Source organism: Lepus europaeus, chromosome 8 (genome assembly GCF_033115175.1).
Source record: "Lepus europaeus isolate LE1 chromosome 8, mLepTim1.pri, whole genome shotgun sequence".
Classification (NCBI taxonomy): domain Eukaryota; kingdom Metazoa; phylum Chordata; class Mammalia; order Lagomorpha; family Leporidae; genus Lepus; species Lepus europaeus.
In genome coordinates, this window is record NC_084834.1 from 36,430,841 (window position 1) to 36,452,654 (window position 21,814).

The 21,814-nt window shown below is 37.1% G+C and overlaps 1 pseudogene; it reads left to right on the plus strand.

Annotated features, from left to right (window-relative positions):
* Positions 1–16,197: 16,197 nt before the first annotated feature.
* Positions 16,198–17,376, plus strand: LOC133765513 (speckle-type POZ protein-like; annotated as a pseudogene).
* The last annotated feature ends 4,438 nt before the right edge of the window (positions 17,377–21,814 follow it).

Here is a 21,814-nt window from a genome sequence, read left to right on the forward strand (position 1 = left end):
TACTGATTATAATAAAAAATGGCTAATGTGTATCAAATATTTATTACATACCTTTATATCCTAAGACATCACATAAATTATCTCATTTGATCCCCACAATAATTTTTATTAACCTTATTTTAAATGAGAGATTGCACCAGAAAAGTTAAGAAACATTCCCAAGTTCACATGAGTGGTAAATGGAAGCATGATTCCAGAGAACTCTCATCCGTTGTGACACACTCTCTCCCATTTACATTTAAAAGATTATTAATCAATATTCTCACCACCTACACATACCATCCTCCATGGTGTCATGTATTCTGTTGAATTTTATCTTCTATTCTTTGGTCAACATCCCACTACTCACCTTTCTGCCTTAATAATAAGGATCCTACCATCATTCCCTTAACAGGATGACATTCAATTTTTTTCAGATTTGTATCACATTAATTCCCTTCTAAGAGATCACATTGGTATGGTGGGAAGATCACTATGTTCCTAAAGTTGCAGTTATGAAATGCATGAAGTTTGTATTCCTTAAAGAAAAGGTTTCTGGTGAAAAAGAAATAAAATGAAATAAAAAGCAGCATGCTACTGGCAGGAAATTGTGGGCCATGAAATGGTTTTGTTTTCCTGTTTTCAATGCCATCTAATTTAATCTGGCAACAAAATTGATTGAACACAACCAACCTCGATTTTATCAACGGCTCTAAAACACCGAAGATGTAAATCATTATGTGTGCAAATGTATACACACACATATAATTTCCCAACTCCCTAGCCATCTTTTTTCCATTCTGACAGTCATTAAGTTTTCCCCATCATGTGTGAATCATTTTCATTGGGTCTATTCCTTGCTGAGCTTGTCTTTCATGGTTGAGGAACTAATTAGCCTTACATACTGTTATTCTCTTGTCCATGTCAGCTCTAATGAACTCATGGTGACAAGAGGAAGGCGATTAAGATCACTGGAGACAAAAAGAAAGTAAACAGGAAGAGAAAAACAAAAGCTACTTTGGACCATAGGAAGTTAAAATTCAGATGATTTAAAGGAATTGGTTTTTGCTTAACGGGACATGACTTCTAGAGTATGTATAAATTTATTTATTTGTGTGTGTGTTTCTTATCAGTTCTCATCTATTATTTTTTTAAAAGAAAGAAGGGTTAGGAAAGCAGAGAGACATTTTAATCCAAGCTCTGTTACTTCTTATTACGTTATTCAAGTCCCAGTTTCTTCAGCTTTATAATGGAGATCATAACACATACAGATTCCAAAAAGTTAGTGAAAAGCTGAAATTAAATAAGTTTAGGGCTAGCATGTTGGTAAACTTTTAAGACACTGGTTAAGATCCCACATCCCATATCCAACATAAAGAACTCAGAACACAGCATATAATATAATATTACTAACTGTAAAAAGATACTACTTAGCATACATAAACAATAGCTCCATTCTCAGGTTCAGTCATAGTCACCTGATATTTAATATGCAACTATAATAACATAATATCTAAATTTTGACATGATGCCTAGAGAAAAGAAATTCTTATTAGTGACAAGTATATAGCCATAGACAAAGGAAATAATTTTAAGGATTAATTAATTTCTTATTTAATAAAGAGAAATAAGAAAATGAAACAAGTCAGAAAGTACCAACATTAAAATGAGTAATTCTAATATTATCTCAGAATAATTCATCAAAATTTGATCATTAACAAATATAAATTAATGCACATGAATATCCCATCTAATTCCAGGCAAGTTAAAGAAGACAACATAAGCTATAACAAAATTTTCATATCCTGAATTGATTTCCAATAAAAAAGTTTTATTTCTTTTTCCCATAATTCATTCACCTTCTTTTGGCAAGAAATACTGCTAATGAATAGTAAAATGCAATGGAAGCACTTCTTGGCTTCAAATATAAGCAACTTCATGTAAATACTCCCTTTGTTTGCTTATAAAAGGTCTCATAACTGTAAGACTATTGGATAGCTACACCACATATCAGTGAAAGATCCCCTTCTATTTCAACAAAAATTATCACCTTCATGCCTTGTAGAAACGAATTACAGCTTCACTAACCCCTGGAGGATTTACTGTATGATCATGGATAAGTTTTGGCTCACACATCTCCCTGCCATACAAAAGTAACAACTGTCACAGAGCCTCAGCACTCTCATTGAGCACATCGGGCCGTGCCAAGGCTTCTCGCAGGTGAGATTCTGGACTCACCTTGCATCCTCGTACCACTACCACTACCACTACCCTGATTCCACTGATGGACTCCTTTGCCAAACAGTGATCATGCTATGGACATATGTTTCTTTCCATGACTTTGACCACAGTTTGAAGTATCATCATTAGGTTGTCTGATTCTCCTTTTAGTCAAGCTTCCTTGGAGGATACCTTGAATTCTGCTTTTGCTGTCTTCTAATCTTGCTTCGAATCCCCACTTGCAGCAGTTTAGAGTTGGGAACAGCACTGGCATTAGGCTGGGCTGCACTTTCTCATTCCTGTTATTCAGGTGCTCTGTGTGGCTGCAGGTTTAACTTTGCCTCCCTTACTTCTGTAGTTTATGACAACCCTGCTTCCCTTTTCAGTTTTCTGGAAATCATTTCATGCCACATTTTCAACAATGAAAGAGGAAAGATATCTTTCAGTTGTACTCTTTAGCTTCTCTAATCTTCAAAGTTGTGTTTTAAAATTAAAATTATTTGTTATTTTCCTGTCACACTGTGCACTCTAGTCACAGCTCTAGAGAGGTCAACATTATTTTGTCTTTCTTACTTCCTCTATCTCTGAAATCTCCTAAATGTCCTTGGAATTTCGTATGGTCACAAAATAAAGGGGAAACTGAAATACAACCATCGTCTTGGCTGATCTTGAGTATCTAGTGAGTGTTTCTATTTTGTGGCAAAATATCTTAACTCATGGCTATTTTTCACTATTAGGAAAACACTGATTCTAAAAGCAGAGCATAGAACTTTCATGTAAATATTTCAGGGGTCTATATCATTAAGTTTCATAACAAAAAGAAAACATCTAGCCTCACACTTAAGATGCCTGCATCCCTTAATGAAGTGCCTGGGTTTGATTTCCAGCAGCAACTCCTGAATCCAGCTTCCCTCTAAGGAAAATTCCAGCTTAAACAATTGGCTCCTGTCAGTCACATGAGAGACCTGGATTGAGTTGCTGGCTCTGGCCCTAACCCCACTTCAGGCATTGCAGGCATGCGGTGAATGAACCAGTAGATGAGAGCATAGCTTCTCTGTCTCTCTCTCCACCTACCAAACAAATTGATTTCTTCATATATTTTAATTTATTGGCTAATTTATTTATAATTATAGTTAATGCATTTTAACAAAACTATGCAACTTCAAAGGCAGAGAAATCAGACTACCGATCACTGTCACAGAAATCTGAGTATGACTTACATCATCAAACAAAAGCAAATTGCCGTATAAACTTAGTGTCTAATCTGAATTTATGTTTTATCATGTATTTATTTCATTAAAGTTCATACATATATATCAATGCCCTGCCTATAGAAATCCTAGTAAGAGAGAACCCTCGCAGAACTCTACAGCTTCCCTAGCAAACACTTTAAAACACAAAGTGAGATCTTCCTTCTTTTCTTCCCTCCTTCCTGTCCTTTGTTTGCCTTCCCTCATTCCTTTAATGCTTTATCCTTTATTTCTATTAATTTCTTCCCAAAATAAAAGTATTTGCAGCAGTCTCACCGGGAATTAGTGAAGATTGGAACAATGTCTCTTGAAATTTCTCTGTGCTGCTTCCCCCAGACTTGCAGAACTTGACATGGGGTAAATTGACTTTAGGATAAATGCCACACAACCTTTGATTCGGAATCCTGCTCCTTGGCTGGGCCTCTGGATTGTTCTAGGCAGTCAGCAAGTAGACACTTGGTCCATGTGCAATTTTCTACATATACATGGTGCTAATCACTCTGATCAGACATGTGAAACACATCATACCTTCCCTCAAGTGAAAACACTAAAAACAAACACGAAATAGCAAAAAGCAACAAATTCATTCCACTGTAAAATAATCTGTGTTTATGTGCTAAAATTGCACAGAGAAGAGCATAAAGATGGGATTTGGCTATGCTGGAAAAAAGGAACAAATAATCCACTGGAATAAAGGCTGAGAATTCTGAAATGCATGTGGTAGTGTATTTAAATGGCTGTAGAAATGGTCTAATATCTGGATTATGAAAAACAAACTGGATGGAACTCACAGATCAGATTCAAATTTATGGACTCTGGGAAGTTTTCATGTTGGGGTTACAACTAACAGTAGTGTTTACAGCGAGGGTTAGAGATAGGAGAAGCTGTGAATTTCTCCAGCCCAGATAAGATTCTGAGCTTGGATGGAAAACATCTATTGGGGATGAAGAGACAGATGAAAGGAGGGGGTTGCAAAATGAGAATTGGCAGAACTTCTCTCACTTTTTGTAGTTATTTATTTATTTTTGCAAGTTGCCTCTTCCTTCTAATCTCTTATCTTATGAACTTCAGATTATCTGACTTCCCATCAACATTTTATCCCCGCAGATGTAGGAACAAATAAGTTCCACATTCTTTTTCTTTTAAATTCCCTTGCTTGAATTAAAATCAGAGTTGATGTTCAGAATTCCCTTAAAATATAAAACCAAAGCATTCTTTGAAATCTCATTTTAAAATATTTCAGACCTTAAAAATTCTTTAAGTGTTTTTTATTTTAAAGTTAGTTTTGTATTCTACAAAGTTTGAATTTTGAAAGTATATAAGGTAGCTAAAAATGCCTCATGTTTTAAATATTTATAAATACATTAGATTTTCAAGGTTACAACAAATAAGTGATACTTACTACAACATAATTCTCATCAATTCTCATGACAATTCAATATGAATATGAAGAGAAAAGATTCCATGTAGTTCATAGAAATAATTTTTTTAAGATTCATCTATTTATTTGAAAGGGAGAGAGGGAGAGAGACAGAGAGAGAGTGCACTGGTTCACTCCCCAAATGGCCACAATGTCCAGAGCTGGGCTAGAGTGAAGCCAGAAGCCAGGAGCTTCTTCTGGGTCTCTCACATGAGTGCAGGGTCCCAAGTATTTGGGTCATCTTTCACTCCTTTCCCTGTGCTTTCCCAGGCACATTAGCAGGGAGCTGGATCAGGAGTGGAGCAGCCAGGACTCAAACCAATACCCATATGAGATACTATCACTGCAGGCAGATGCTTAACCTAAGTCACAGCACCCGCCCCTCATAGATAGAACTAAAGACCAAATGACACTTCCTTCCTTCCCTCCCTCTTCTTTCTTTATTTATCCCTCCCTCCCTTCTTCCCTCCCTCCCTCCCTCCCTCCCTCCCTCCCACCTGAACTTTAGTCATCTCAGAAGCTAAGAAGGGTTGAATCTGGTTAGTCTTTGGATGGGAAACTCCTCTTTAATTTTGGTGAGATATAGAATATCAAGTTTCAGCCAGTAAATTCTGTAATGAGTTTGATACTTCTGCACATCACATATAATTAAAAGAGCCATGCTATAGTATTGAAAATAATGAACCTATTGTGCACATTTTCAGGAAAAATTAATTTATAAAATACAGAAATGAACTTTTGTTCTCAGAATCTCCCAGAGACAAAGTTGCACCTGAGACCAACAGGGGCCAGAAGACAGTGACTTCTGTGCTTGATCTCTGATCGATCACAAAGGACTGCGGGCTATGCTTTTTCTTTTTCAAATAAATTTATTTATTTATTTAATTTATTTGAAAGGCAGATTAGAGAGAGAGAGAGAGAGAGAGAAAGGAAGAAGGAAGGAAGGGAGGAAGGGAGGGAGGGAGGAAGAATGGATGGATCTTCCATCTACTCATTCATTCCCCAAATGACATGGGCCAGGCTGAAGCCAAGAGCCAAGACCTTCATTCAGGTCTCCCACTTGGGTGCAGGGGACCACGTCCTAGGCCATCTTCTGATGCTCTCCAAGGCACATTATCAGAGAGCTGGGTCAGACAGAAGTGGAGCATCTGAACTCAAACAGACATCCATATGAGATGTTGGTGTAGTAGGCAGCTTAACCCACTATGCCACATTGCTGGCCACTACATATTAGTCCTGCAAGTTCATCCCAATACTATATGCTCTTTTGTGATGCTCTAAACCTGGAAATTTCCCTTACTCAACAAGGCAAATAAGAGCTTCAAGGGAAAACCAGAAACATTTAAATAATCCCAAACAATACAAGAAAGAGGACCAGAGAAACAAACAACAACAACAACAAAAAGAAGACAAATAATAAAAAGTTCAAAATCTAATTTTATCAACAGCTACCTAACATGGAAAAGGTGTACACATACTAATTAAATGACTAATAAAATGACATACTAATTAAATGACTATATGTTGTGTTTAAGAAACTTATGAAATTGCAATAATATAGATAGTTTATCAGAACAAGGAGGGAAAAATACCCCCCATAAAATATTAATTCATGTGTTAATATCAAAATTTTATTTAGATCAAACAATATTACCTAAAGAGAGCTATTACATTATTATAAAAGGACCAATTCAACATGCAAATATAAAATTCTAAACATGTATGAAATTGGCAATGGAACTTCAAAATGCATGATATAAAAATGGATAGAAACAGAAAGAAAAAAATAAAATTTTCTCTTTCTATAGAATTTCAGAAACAAATAGACAAAAAAAGCAGCAAGGACATAAAAGACTAGAACAGCACAATCAATCAACTTGACCTATTTGGCGTCTACAGAACATTCTGTCCAATTACAACAGCATGCACATTGTGTTTTATTGTCAACAATGACTACATCCTGACACTAAAATAAGCAACAAAAACACAAAACATTGAGAAAGTCAAAAGAACTGAAATGATACAAAATATGTTTTCTGAACAAAAATAATTAAGCTAAACATCAAAACTAGAAAGATATTTAGAAAGCCCTTCATATATTGGAAACTTAAAAATACTTCTAAATGACTCTTAGACAAAGGAAGAATTATCAAAGGAACGAGAAAATATTCTGAAGCAAACCAAATTGAAAACAAAATACATCAGAATTTTTAGGATAAAAATTTGTAGCATTAAAGATTCACATCAGAAAAGACTTCTTAAAAAATAATCAAGTTTACACCAAAGTAGAAAAATAATTAGAAACAAAGTAACAAAAGGAAGGAGGTGTTAACTCTGCCTCTGTTGCAGCAACATTCTCCCTAGGTTTCTGATGTTCCTTCCTTCACATCTGGAACTTACTGATACTATCTTTACTGATACATAACAGAAAACATCATGAGTGGATTATAAAAGATAAGCCTTATTTGAAATAAAAAATCTGTCTCTCAGATTAAGGTTTCCAGATATCAAACATCCAAACGCCCTAGTGTCCAAAAATAATGGGTGCCTTACTAACTCTATTAAGAGAAGAATTTTATAATTAACAGTATTTTAAGTCTTCTGTATTTGGCAAATTACAAGATCCAAATTTAAAAAAAGAAGTCTGAGCAACAAAATTTACTTTATCCACAGCCAGGAAGACAAAATGAATACAGTGTTAATTATGAAATTTTGCTTTCGTGGGTTTTTTACTCAAGAAATTTTCCAAACCTCAGCTCCACATTATGGCATGCCTCATGGCCTTGTAACAAACATCTAAGTAAGTAGTCCTATGGGGAAATTACAAAAATTCTATCAGAATTTAAAAATCTCCCTTCATTAAGAGAAACAAAAGGAGCAGGGGTTTGGCCCAGCAATTGACATCCCTTGGGACATCCACACTGGAGTGCCTGGGTGCAAGTCTATATTCCATCCCAGGTCCAGCTTCTTGTTAATGCCCGGGGAGGCAGCAGATGATGGCCCAGGTGCTTATGTTCCTACCACCCACATGGGAGACTGTGCTCTGGGCTCCTAGCTTCAGCCTGGCCCACCCTGCTGCTGTAGCAAAGAAGGAGTGTTAGGTTTCTGTCTCTCTCTTTCTCCTCCCTTTCAAACAAATGAAAACAAATAAATAATAATTTTAAAAAATGAGGTACTGCTAATAAAAATATCTTTCTGAAGAATTATAATCTTGAGTTTTGATTCTCATGGTTGAGAATTCTACTTTACTAAATAGCAAAAACATCCCATAACCAGACTCCATTTTAAGAAATGATTACATATTATGTATTCGTTATTAAATTTCACTTCAGTCTTTTCTATCTCTTATCATGTTTTATTTTATTCATTTATTCATGCATTTATGCAGTAAACATGTCTTGAACAACTATAATAAAGCAAGTCCTTTTTGTTATTGGCAATAAAATGAAGAATAATGTCTTGTCCTAATGAGGAAGAACTGCGATATGAAAGCACTTCAAAAGCTCTATGGAGAAAGAAGGAGAGGGAAGGAGGGTGGCAGAGAGAGACAGAGAGGCAGGAGGAAGGAAGGAAAGATTAGTATATTAGATCTGTATCTATGAACTATATTAAAACTGTTAAAAATAATTTAAAAATAGAATAAAATATTTAAAAAAGAATGGAATATATTTGAAATAATAATTGGGAATAAATAATGAATAAATATTTTTTTAAAAACCTTCATGGGAAATGGGATTAAAAGATAATTTTAGGGTGAGAGTATTGTGTGATTAAATGACACTTGGTGCTGACACAGACCATGTCAGAGTTTCACTCTCAATTCTAAATTCCTGCTAATGTTCACCCTGGTAAGTAGTTGGTCATGATACAAATGGTTGGGTCCCTTTGTCTGGCCCAGCCCATGTTATTGGAGGCATTTGAAGAGTAAACCAGTATCTGCATGTTTCTCTCTCTCTCTCTCTCTCTCTCTCTCTCAAATAAATGATATAAATGTTTTTAAAAGATAAGTTTACACTGGTGAAAAAATTTTAAACTCATGCATAGAAAGGTCTTTGCAAAGGTTAATGGAAAATGTGTATTGTGAAAAAACTGGATTTCAAACAATTTTGAATCAAAATAAAATCTTTCAGTTCAGTTTTTTATGACATTTTTGAAGTACCCTCATAAATACTTGAAGTATGATGAGTGCTGTGTTACATGTTGTCATGAAGGTCTGCAAAGCATAAGAAAGACTTATTTTTATTTGAAAGGCAGTGTTACAGAGAGGCAGAGGTGGAGAGAGAACAGAGAGAGAGGTCTTCCATCCCCAAATGTCCACGTCAGCCAGAGCTGGACTATCCGAAGCCAGGAGCCAGGAGCTTCTTCCAGGTTTCCCACACGGGGTGCAGGGGCCCAAGGACTTGGCCATCTTCCACCACTTTCCCAGAACACAACAGAGAGCTGGATCTGAAGTGGAATAGTTAGGACTTGAACCAGAGCCCATATGGGATGCCAGCATTGCATGCAAGCAGTGGCTTTACTGCTACACCACAAGGCTGGCGCCAGGGAAGACTTCTTAGAAGACATATTTGCTTTGAGATTTTGATGAAAAGGATTTAGGGGAAGAAACTCAAGTCACTCTGTGGACAGGGAATTGCATGCCCAAAACACCCATGTCTGACAGGCGTGCCTTCAGAAAAATAGCTATCTATAATTTAGCAAGGCCAGAGCACAGTGTGAATTGAGGAATTGTAAAAAAAAAAAATAAAAAGGAGGCTAGGTGGATATTCACAGCCCAGATCAGATCAAGGTATGAGAAAGTCTTGGAATTTATCCTCATGGCCATTTGGTGGGGTGGGGAGCAGGGAACAGCCCTAAGCAGAGGGTAATCTGATCAGATCTGTATGATATGGTGTGCTCGTGAGTACAGAAGGAAGAAAAGATAAACCTGGGAGCTGAGTCCGTTGAAAGGAATCATTTTGTTTTCTATTTGAAAACTATTTCTTAGTGGGTCCAGCATTGTGGAGTAGCAAATAAAGCCACCTCCTGTGACATCAGGATCCCATTTGGGCACCGGTTTGTGTCCCAGCTCCTCCACTTCCAATCCAGTCTCCTACAATGGAATGGCCTAGAAAAGCAGAGGAAGATAGCCCAAGTCTTTGGGCCCCTGCCACCTACATGTGAGACCCAGAAGAAGCTCCTGTATCCTTGCTTTGGCCTGGCCTAGGCACTGGCCATTGCACCATCTGGGGAGTAAGCCAGTAGATGGACTCTCTCTCTCTCTCTCTCTCTCTCTCTATATATATATATATATATATGTGAGTGTGTGTGTCTTTCTGTAACTCTGACTTTCAAAATAAACAATAAATCTTTAAAAAATTAGTTCTTACTAATCAAGAGGCACGCAGAATATAAAAGCAATAAAATAAATATATAATGGTATATTTAGCCTCCTTTAGAATTCAGTATTTTTTATTTTAAATTTTACTTTCTTAAGGTTTTTCATTTTTCTTAACTTTATCCATTAATATTTATCTATATGCCTTTGTAATAACTGGATTCTGAAAAAATAATGGGTGCTGTAATAAAAAAAATGAGATGCTCATGTTTGTCCTAAAAATTAAAGTATTTTGGGGCTGGTGCTGTGGTTTAGCACTTTAAGCTGACTCCTGCAGTGCCAGCATCCCATATGGGAGCCAGTTCAAGTCCCTGCTGCTCCACACTGATCCAGCTCCCTGCTAATGTGCCTGGAAAGGCAGCAGAAATGGCTCAAGTGCTTGGGCCCCTAAACCCATGTGGGAGACCTGGATAAAGCTCCTGGCTTCAAATCGCTCCACATCCAGCCATTGCTGCCATTTGAGGAATGAACCAGTGGTTGGAAGACCTCTCTCTCTCTCTCTCTTTCTCTCTCTCTAATTCTGTCTTTCAAATAAATAAATAATTCTTTAAAAAAATTAAAGTGTTTTGGATTTTTTCCAGAAAAAAGTTATTTATACTATCCATGATGTTTTTAATCTACATTGTCAATTAACATCTACTTGACTATGTGTTTTTCACCCATCTCCAAGTGACCATTTTAAATGGCAGCAAAAAAGTGTAAGTATATGTAGTTTATATAAATCTCATCATGAAACTTAACTTAAAGTATAATTAAATTGTCTAGCTATTTTAAAAATCTCAATTTTTTGGCATAGAATCTTGTAATGTTTCATATAGGAAAAGATTAAAGTCTAAAGGAAGCCAGTGGCAGTGATCAGAGAGGCAAAGAAACAGTTACTAGAGTGATTTGAGAGGTACAACTAGACCACAGGGACTGGTTGCACATGACTAAAGGAGAGGGAAGAAGAAAGCTGAGGGATGATTTAGGAATAATTCTGAATTGAATATCTGATTGATGGTGGTCCCATCTACAGGGAAATTGATAGAAAACGTATGTGTGTGTGTGTGTGTGTATGTGTGAGAGAGAAAGAGAGAGAGAGAATTTGTTTTCCTGTGCAACACACCCATGGAAATACCCAGAAGGCATTGTTTATAAATGGATGTGCAGATTTGGAAATGAGAAAGAGATGTAAACCAACAGAATGGGAGAATATATTCAAAAATTCTTTATCTGAAAAAGGTCTAATTTCCAGAATATTTAAAGAACTCAGAAAACCAAACAAAACAGCAACCAATCCAATTAATCAATGGGCAGAGTAACTGAATATACATTTCTCAGAATAAGAAATGCAAATAGACAGCAAACACATTAAAACAAAATGCTCAGTATTACTAGTCATCAGGGAATGCAAATTCAAATCACAGCAAGATGTTATTTCACTCCAGTTAGAATGGATATTACTAATACGACAAAAAATAGAAATTGATGGAAAGGTTGTGGAGAAAAGTGAACTCTAATACACTGTCAGTGGAAATGCAAATTAGTATGGACATTGTGGTATATTACACTTATTCTCAATAAATGAAAGTAGATCTATCACTTGGTCATCTATCTCCCTTATGGGTATATATTTGAAGGAAAGGAAATCATCACATGAAAGAACTACCTGCACTCCCATGCTCACTTTCACTGTATTCATAACAGTTAACACATTGGATCAACGGAGATGTCCATCAGTGGGTGAATGGATAAAAAATGTTTTTATAGAGGAATATATAGTACATTAATGTAATCTATAGTCATCTTCCTGCCCAATCCCAGCACATCATGAAAAAGAAATTTTAAAGTTATGAAGTGATATATTTATCCTGATTGGACATTATACATGTACCAGAATATCACACAGTACTCCATAAATTAATAAAGAATTAAGTGAAAGAATGGGTGGGAAAGAATTGGTGGGGAAGAAGAACTTCTGGATTTGACTAAGTTCCTAAGATATGAAAGAAATGGAATTCTGGAAACTAAAGAGAGTTTTTTAGGAAGAGAAAGTCATCAATATTATCAAATATCATCAAATCAAAAGGACAAGAATTGAGAATGTGTCCATTTGAATCTAAGAGCTATGAAGATATTCTCAGGAACAGAGTTAACGTAATGGAGGTATTTTTTTTAAAAAAAAGTCTTATAACAACAAATGAAGAAGTGTAAGAAAGATATGGTGGAAAAACAGAGTTAAGACTACTATTTTAAAAAAAACTGTGTGTATGGGGCAGCATGGGGGTGGGGAAGAGGGAGACTGGTGCTGTGGCTTAGCCCATAAAGATGCCGCCTGCAGTGCCAGCATCCCATATGGGTGCCAGGTCCAGACTCAGCTGCTCCACTTCCAATCCAGCTCTCTTCTATGGCCTCAGAAAGCAGTAGAATGCTTGGGCCCCTGCACCCACGTGGGAGACCTGGAAGAAGCTCGGGGTTCCTGGCTTCAGATCCATACAGCTCCAGCCATTGCAGCCATCGGAGAGTAAACCAGCAGATGGAAGATCTCTTTATCTCTCTTTGCCTCTGCCTCTCTATAACTCTGCCTTTCAAATAAATAAATCTTAAAAAAAAAAAAAAAAAAAAAAAAAAAACTATGAGAGTGGGTGCTGTGGCCCAGTAGGCTAATCATCTGCCTGAGGCACCAGCATCCTATATTGGCACCCGTTCTAGTCCTGGCTGCTCCTCTTCTGAACCAGCTCTCTGTTTATGGGCTAGGAAAACGGTAGAAGATGGTCCAGGTGCTTGGGTTCCTGCACCTAGGTAGGAGACCCGGAAGAAGCTCCTGGCTATTGACTTCAGATCAGCCCAGCTCCTGCTTTTGGGGCCAATTTGGGGAGTGAACCAGCAGGTGGAAGACCTTCTCTCTCTGTCTCTCCCTCTCACTGTCTGTAACTCTTCCTCTAAAATAAATAAATAAAATCTTTAAAAAAATGGTGAAAATAAACAAACATATAGTTTAGTTAGAGGCTGGCAAAAGCTCATGGTTTTATTTTTAAGGTTGGAGAGATTGAATACATTCATAGCCAATAGAGTATGAGAGATACAAAGAGAGAATGCCAGGGAAGAGATAACTGATGCAGTGAGAGCTCTAAGAATGTGGAAGGCAGAAGGCAAATATAAGAAGGTAAGTATAGGATATTTTCCCTATGAGATGTTAGGTTGAAGATGGGAGAAGAAGAAGGTAAAAATAGGAATGATGCATTGCTCATCTCTAATTTTTTATGTGATTTGGGAGATGGCACCAGTAGTAGAGAATGAGGTAAGGACTAGTAGGAGCTCTTATCTTTGAAGGAGAAAGTGTTGATCAAACAATATGGGGAGCCAGCATTGTGGCATAGTGAGAAAAGTGACTGCCTATGACACTGGCATCTTATATGGGTACCGGTTCGAATCTCAGCTACTCCTGATCCAGCTCTCTGTTAGTGGCCTAGTAAAAGCAGTGAAAAATGACCCAAGTGTTTGGGTCCCTGCCATCCATATGGAAGACCCAGATGAAATTCTTGGCTCCTGGCGTCAGGCTGGCCAAGCGCTGGCTGTTTCGGCCATCTGGGGAGTGAACCAGTGGATGGAACATCTGTGTGTATGTCTCCCTCTCTCTCTGCAACTCTTGAATTTCAAATAAATAAACATTTTTTAAAAGGGCAATATTTGAACTGGGAACAGAAGCAGAGATTTTTGGCAACTTTTAAGATGCCAAATTTGTAGTCACATTAACTCATGTCATTTTTGTTTATTTTTAGTCTAGTAGTGCTCACAAACCTAAATTAATTTGCAGATGAGGTAAAATGCAAATGCTTTAGGTAAAAATCTTTTCCTGATAGGTACCATGAAAAGACAGGTAGTCAAGAATGGATAAAGTATTAGTAAGATATCTCCATCAATACATTCTTTGTCAACAGATGCCCCATGTAACATATTTCTTGAACTATTGATACTGATTTATTACCTACCACCTTTATTCACAAATCTGAAATGCCTAGCAAGCTTTCTTACCACAAAACTTCATTAGAGAGTTTAGTTAGCACGGACATAAATTTAACTTTGAGTCAGGACAAGTACTACACAGAATCAAAACCTCTCTCTCGCTTCCAAATGAAAACACATAGACAATTCATTCCAGGGACACGTGGTATGTGGGTTTTAATAATGACAACCATTTATGGCCTCTGAAAGGGTTCCGGAAAACATTTTTTATTGTTGTCTTTGAAGAAACATTGGTCCAAGATGAGAGGGACTGGATTTCCAACTATATCCTTCAGGATAGAACAGCGACATGTCCATGGATCAGAAGTCCCAAGGCCATCTAAGGACATAGTTCTGACCTGAGTGACCTGGCTCTAGTACATAAACAACAGAATTAATTGGTTGCAGTTTCTCTATCATTACTTCTCTTGTCTTCATGTTTGCCCCATCAAAATGAACAGAGAGTAACATCTCACACTCTAAGAAGTATCTAAACATTGGGAAATATAAATTCTAGTATTTCATTTAAAAGCCCAAATTCTCTGAATCACTACGACCCCAGTATTTGGAATGTGATTTTATGGAGACATAGCAACCTCACTGGGTCTATTTTGCTGCTTCTTTTCCATCTCAGCTGGCAATAGCCTTCCTCGGAGACCTCTTACTAAACTTCGATGATTTATGACTGACATGACACTCCAACTTATTTCAGAAAACTAAAATGTTGAGCCCATCTTTCAGGCCCCAGACATACCCAAGATGATTTATCTATCAAAAGAAATCTGCAGTTTTTTCCTCCCTGTTGCCAATTGTGTGTGGGTTGGGATTTTTGCTACAAAATTCAGAATTTAGTGGACTTTGGTTTATGTTCGATGCATAGTTGCGTCTTTAATGAAAAAAAATGAAGCACATAATTCCAAAGAATGTTATCTATCTTTCCTTTTTTGTACTCTTTCTCTGACCTACATTTTTCCAAATAATCAGTAGAACAGGAGAAATCTTCTGAGCTTGAATATATTTTAATTCTCTCTCAAACGCTTGATTTATTTTGCTAAGCCATCCATTCAGTGACTGTAGACATGAATAGGAGGCTATAAAACAATGCTAATCTACCTAAAATGCCACAGAATGACACCACTGATGAGATTCTCTGCCTCAGGAAAATCCTTTTGTAACCCACAATACCCTCAGAGAGCCAGGTTGTTTTGAAGAGGAAAACTAGAAATGGTAAAAAGCCCAATTTTAAGAAATTTATTATGACATACATATATATACATATACATATATATATATATTATGAACATCTGTAAAAAGGAATGAAATCCTGTCTTTTGCAACCAAATGGATACAACTGGAAACCATTGTGCTTAGTTAAATAAGCCAGTCCCCAAAAGAGAAATACCTTATGCTTTCCTTGATTTGTGGTAACTGGTAAAGAACAAAAAATGTAATGTATATGAGCAAAATTGACACTTTGAGATTTGATTGTGTACAGCCCTTGCCTGTATTCTTGAGGAACAGTGGTCTTTCTACTTAATATTTCTTGAATTTTTTTACTTAGTGGAATGGATTTTAAGCTTGTGATTATAAAGTAAATTGAATGTATGTCACTGTGAAAATTAAAAGCAAAATAAGAAAAGAAGGAAGCAGGTGGGGGAGAGGGAGAGAGGGAGGGTGGGGTGGGTAGGATCATGATGCTCTTAAAACTGTACGTATGAGGGGAAGAAGTTTAGGAGGGAGAGATGGGGAAGGGAAGACAGGTGGACCAGGGAGGAGGGATGCAGTTCAGCAAGGCAGCCGCCATCACTCCTGCTGCCTCAGCTACCACAGCCCAGGCTCCTAGGGCCACGGAGGCAGCCACCTCAGTGGGAGATGAAACTGCTCTGGAACTCCCCGGCACAGCCCTGCACAAATACTCAGCTGCATGAGGTGCTATTTAAATCCTAAAAGACTACAATAAAATGACAATGTCTCGGGCACCATCCCCACCTCTACCTGGAGATATGTCCACTGGTCCTATAGCAGAAAGCTAGTGTTATACACAAATTAAAGTAGTAAAATTTCCCTACATGTGTACCATCAATAACTTCAGTTTTGGTTGAGAAGAACTTAGTGAAGTGTTAAAAAGTTCACCATTTTCATCTGGGCCAAATGAAAAAATGAAATGGTGCCTGAGGGTAAACCCAAAGGGATTAGATGATGAAACCAGACTACTTGTCCTTATGTTTGCTTTTAGTCAGCTGCCCCAAAAGTGAAGGTCACGCAAAATTCAAATTTTCCTTCTGAACGCTAAAAGGGAAGAAACAAAAGCAAGGAAAAGCCAAAGAATATACCAATTTGTGCAAGGAAAGGACTGGGGTTTTAAAAAATTCATTAGAAGGGAATTTTTGCTTGATGAAGCCAATGGTCTTTTATCAGATGACAAGCTTACATTATTTTGTGAGGCGAGTGTGGCCCAAGATTCAGTAAACGTACCAGGACATACTAATACAAATATGTTGAAGGTGCCTGAATGTCAACTAAAGAAGATTTATCTGATCTCTGGGAAAACATGAGATTTACAGATTACAGGTTTTTTGCTTTTTATTTATTTATTTATTTTTGTGTGTGAGAGGGCAAGAATTTAAAGCTCATAACTTTGTACTTGCAGCCTGATCCCTAGCTTTGAATGAAATATTTGAATATGAAATGGAAGAATGCAAAAAGAATCTAGTAGAAATAAGTGACTTCAACCCTGAGGTTTATAAAGAAATGATAAAATTCATTTACATGGGAAAAGCACCAAATCTTGATAAAATGGCTGAAAACTGTTGGCAGATGCAGACAAATATGCACTGTGTGAAAATGCTTTGGGTAGTAACCTCTCAGTAGAAAATGTTGCTGATACCTTGGTCTTGCAGATTTGCTCAGTGCGGAACAGTTGAAAACACAAGCCATAGGCTTTATTAATAGGTGCAGTATACTTTGACAACTCGGGTGTTAAGATGGGAAAAACTGGAACAGCAATCAAGCAACTGATATAATGGAAACATCAGGGTGGGAGTCCATGATTCAATCACACTCTCAGTAGCAGAAGTCTTCTGAGCACTAGCCTCTGCACAGTACCACAGTTTGGCATTCCTCGCAAATGCCTAAAACAGTCCTGACATCTTCCATGAACAGTAGAAAAATGGAATTGATTTATACTCCTCCAGTCCAGAAGGATGCTAATACACAAACCATAAGCAAGAGTTGTATCTGTTTTTCTTGTCCATAGAACAGGTAGTGAAAAGCGTATGACTTGCATTTCAGGTAAATAATTTATGGTATATTCTTCAGCTTTAAATTAGATTGATTTATTCACCTCAAGGTATTAAATTATCTTCAGTGACTTTTTTTGTTTATATAGTACTTCAGGTTTTTTTGTGTCTTGCCATTTTAAGCAAGCTGTGCTGTATTGCAGTAGCTCAATAATGCAATAATACTGATAACTAGAGATACTAAGTTTCAAAAGGATATTCCATTATTTTGAGAAAAGAAAAATGAATTTGGATTTTTTGTCCTATGCTATCTCAAAGTTTAAATGTAGGTTTTCCTCAAAAGCACTTGTATTGGAGATTACCAATAATGTCTCCAGTCTGAGTGAATAAATATAGAAGAACATGCTTACTTTCAAGGTAAGTTATGGCAATACACTGCTTCAGTTCCAATTTATTTTTCATTCAGGGGCAAACATGCAATGAGTTGGCCCAGACTTCTGGTTAAATTTGTGGTGTTTGTATGTCGACTGTTCAACAAAATATGGGTTTATCCAAATTTGCAATGATTGAGAACTGATTGAGGCTATGATTTCAGCAAGAAATCATGCTTTTTGCTGAAGCAATTTTTTTAATTTATGGTGACATTTATGCTGACTTACATGTATATGAGGAATTCTGTACATGTTAAAAGTGGGGGGGGGGCTGTTCCAAGATGGCAGAATAAAGAGGGTGCTTAGTGCACTAGTGCAGGAGAAGATAGTTTTAAAAAGGAGGAGATGGTGTAGTCTCAGGGAAGAGTTAGGGGAAAAATGTCAGAGGAAACTACTGAAATTAGAAGGATACGGTAGACCTACATGGAGGGTGTGGGCACCCACAGCTCAAGACTGCAACAGCCGAGAAGCTACACACCAACACTGGAAAGTGAGGTGAGATCAGACCTCAGAAGACCAACCCACTGGTAAAAAAAAGTAGCAGGAAGAGCCTAGAGAGAACACAGCTTGAAGCCCCATGGGGGAAAGTGCACCAGCCAAACTAGAGGAGAAACAAACAAACAAACAAACAAAAAAAGATGGGAAGGACACGTTTCTCTCTCTCTCTTATCACTTTACAAAAGTGTACTGTGGCAAGCCAATAGAGTGGGCACCATTTTGGACATACTTAACAGCTGCACCAGCTCGTGTCTGTACCCAGCAATCAGCTGAGTGGAGATTTCTGACTCTGGTGAGGAGAAATAACAGGCGGCTAGGAGCTTATGACTGTGTGAAGCTTCTGCACTAGGACTGTGAAAACACTGAGGGTATGTTGGAGAACTCATGATGTGGCTGGGACTTTGAGCAGTCTCAGTGGGAAACACCACAAGTTCGGGGGTTCCTGTATACCTGGTGAGAGACATTGCTGGGGAATCTGAACATACATTGAGGACTGCACAGATCCTTTGTGTGGTCCTTGCGATAGAGCAAATGAATATTATACCCACTGGGGCTAGCGCTCAGGCACTGGTCTTCATTGAGGAGAAGAGTTCAACTGAGCAGAATATACTTCCCTTCTGATAAGAGAGAGAGAGAGAGAGAGAGAGAGAGAGAGAGAGAGAGATTTTCCATGCCAAAACTGGGTGTGTCACCTTAGGCATGCACTGAACCCTGGAGAACTGAAAAGAGCTCTCTAGCCACACCCACTACAAGCCTATAGAGAGACACTGGAAGCAGACAATCCACTTATCTGCAGAGTCAGTACAACGCTAAAAGCCACCATAGTGGGGGGGAAAAGAAGAAGAAACCAACGGGTATCTCCACAAATACAGAAAAACAAATGCAAAAATCCAAGAAACAAGAATAAGGAAGACAACATGATGCTTCCAAAAGAACATAACATTTAAATACTAGATTATGAAGACAAAGAGAAGAAATGCAAAAAATGAAACTCAAAATATTGATCTTAAGATTACATAGAAATAATCAACAGCAAACGCATGGACTACTAAAATCCATAGAGGGCATGAAAGAAAATCTCTCCCATGAATTTGAGATCCTAAGGAAGAATCAAAATTAAGTGAAGAATTCAATAGATCATGAAATAGAGATCTTAAAGATAAATCAAAATGAAATGAAGAATTCAATAGAACAAATAAAAAAAATGTAGTGAGGAGCCTTATAAACAGAATCAGTGATGTAGAAGAAAGAATATCAGACTTAAAAGACAAAGCACAGGAAAGTACACAGTCAAACCAAAGAAAATAAGAAATTAGAAATCTAAAAAACAAAGTTGGGAATCTACAGGATACTATTTAAAAAAACCCAATATTTGAGTTCTAAGAGTTCCTAAAGGCATGGAAAGAGAGAAAGGATTAGAAGGCATTTTTAGTGAAATACTAGCAGAAAACTTCCCAGGTTTGGAGAAAGATAGGGACATGCAAGTAAAGGAAGCACACAGAAATCCCAATAGACATGACCAGAAGAGATACTCACCATGACACATTGTAATCAAACTCACCACAGTGAAACATAAAGAGAAGATTCTAAAATGTGCAAGAGAGAAATGCCAGATTACTTTCAGAGGATCTCCAATTAGACTCACAGATGACTTCTCATCAGAAACCCTGCAGGCTAGGAAAGAATGAAGAGATATAGCCCAAATCCTAAGAGAAAAAAAAAACTGTCAGCCCAGAATATTATACCCTGCAAAGCTCTCATTTGTAAATGAAGGTGAAATAAAAACCTTTCATAACAAACAGAAAATGAAAGAATTTATCACCACCCATCCAGCCCTGCAAAAGATGCTTAAAGGTGTGTTACACAAAGAAACACAGAATCATGGTCATCAATATGAAAGAAGGTAAAGGAAGAAAATCTCTCAGTAAAATACCAAAGGAAGTTCAAAGTATAAATTAGGAATATCTTTGGAAAAATAACATGGTAAAGTCATCACTTATCAATAGTCACATTGAATGTAAATGGCCTTAACTCCCCAGTTAAAAGGCACAGGCTGGCTAAATGGATTAAAAAAAATCTATTTGCTATCTACCAGAAATACATCTTCCCAACAAAGATGCATGCAGACTGAAAGTGAAAGGTTGGAAAAAGATATTCCATGCCAACAGAAACAAAAAAGCTGTTATAGCCATCTTAATAACAGACAAAATATACTTTAACACAAAAACTATTGAAAGAGACAGAGGGGCACTATATAATGATTAAGGGATCTATTCAACAGGAAGATGTAACTATAATAAATGTATATTCACCTAATTACAGGGCACATGGCTATTTAAAAGAAAGGTTAATGGACTTAAAGGGAGATTTAGACTCCAATACAATAGTATTAGGGGACTTCAATACTCCACTGTCAGCCATGGACAGATCAACCAGACAGAAAATCAACAAAGAGCAGATTTAATCAAAACTATAGACCAAATGGACCTAACAGATATCTACAGAACTTTTTATCCTACACTTGAAGAATACACATTCTTCTCAGCAGTGCAGGGAACATGCTCTAGGATTGACAAATACTAGGCCATAAAGCAAGTCTCAGCAAATTAAAAAGAATCTAAATTATACCATGCATCTTCTCAGACCACAGTGGAATGAAGCTGGAAATCAGCAACTCAGGAATCTCTAGAGCATATCAAGAACACGGAAGCTGAACAACATGCTCTGGAATGAACAGTGGGTCATAGAAGAAATCAAAAGAAAAATCAAAAACTTTCTGGAAACAAATGAAGATGACAGCACAACAAATCAAAATTTATGGATACAGCAAAAGAAGTGTTGGGGTAAAGTTTATAGCAATAGGTGCCTACATCAAGAAATGGGAAAGGCACCAAATAAATGAGCTATCAATGCATCTGAGTATCTAGAAAACAGCAAAACAAACCAAAAACTAGTAGGAGAAAAGAAATAATTAAAATTAGAGAAGAAATCAACAAAATCAAATCAAAAAATACAAATGATCAGCAAAATGAAGAGCTTTTTTTTTTTTTAATAAGCAAAATAGACACGTTTGGCCCAACTAAAAAAATAAAAGGAGATAGAAGACCCAAATCCACAAAATTAGAGCTGAAAAATGGAATGTAACAACAAACACCACAGAAATAAAAATAATCATCAGAAATTACTACAAAGAGTTATATGCCAGCAAACTGGAAAATCTAGCAGAAATGGATAGATTCCTGGATACATGCAACCTATCTAAATTGAACCATGAAGACATAGAAAACCTAAACAGACCCATAACCGAGTTAGAAATTGAACCAATAATAAAGACCCTCCCAACAAATAAAAGCCCAGGACAGGATGGATTCACTGCTGAATTCATCAGACTTTTAAAGAACTAACACCCTTTCATG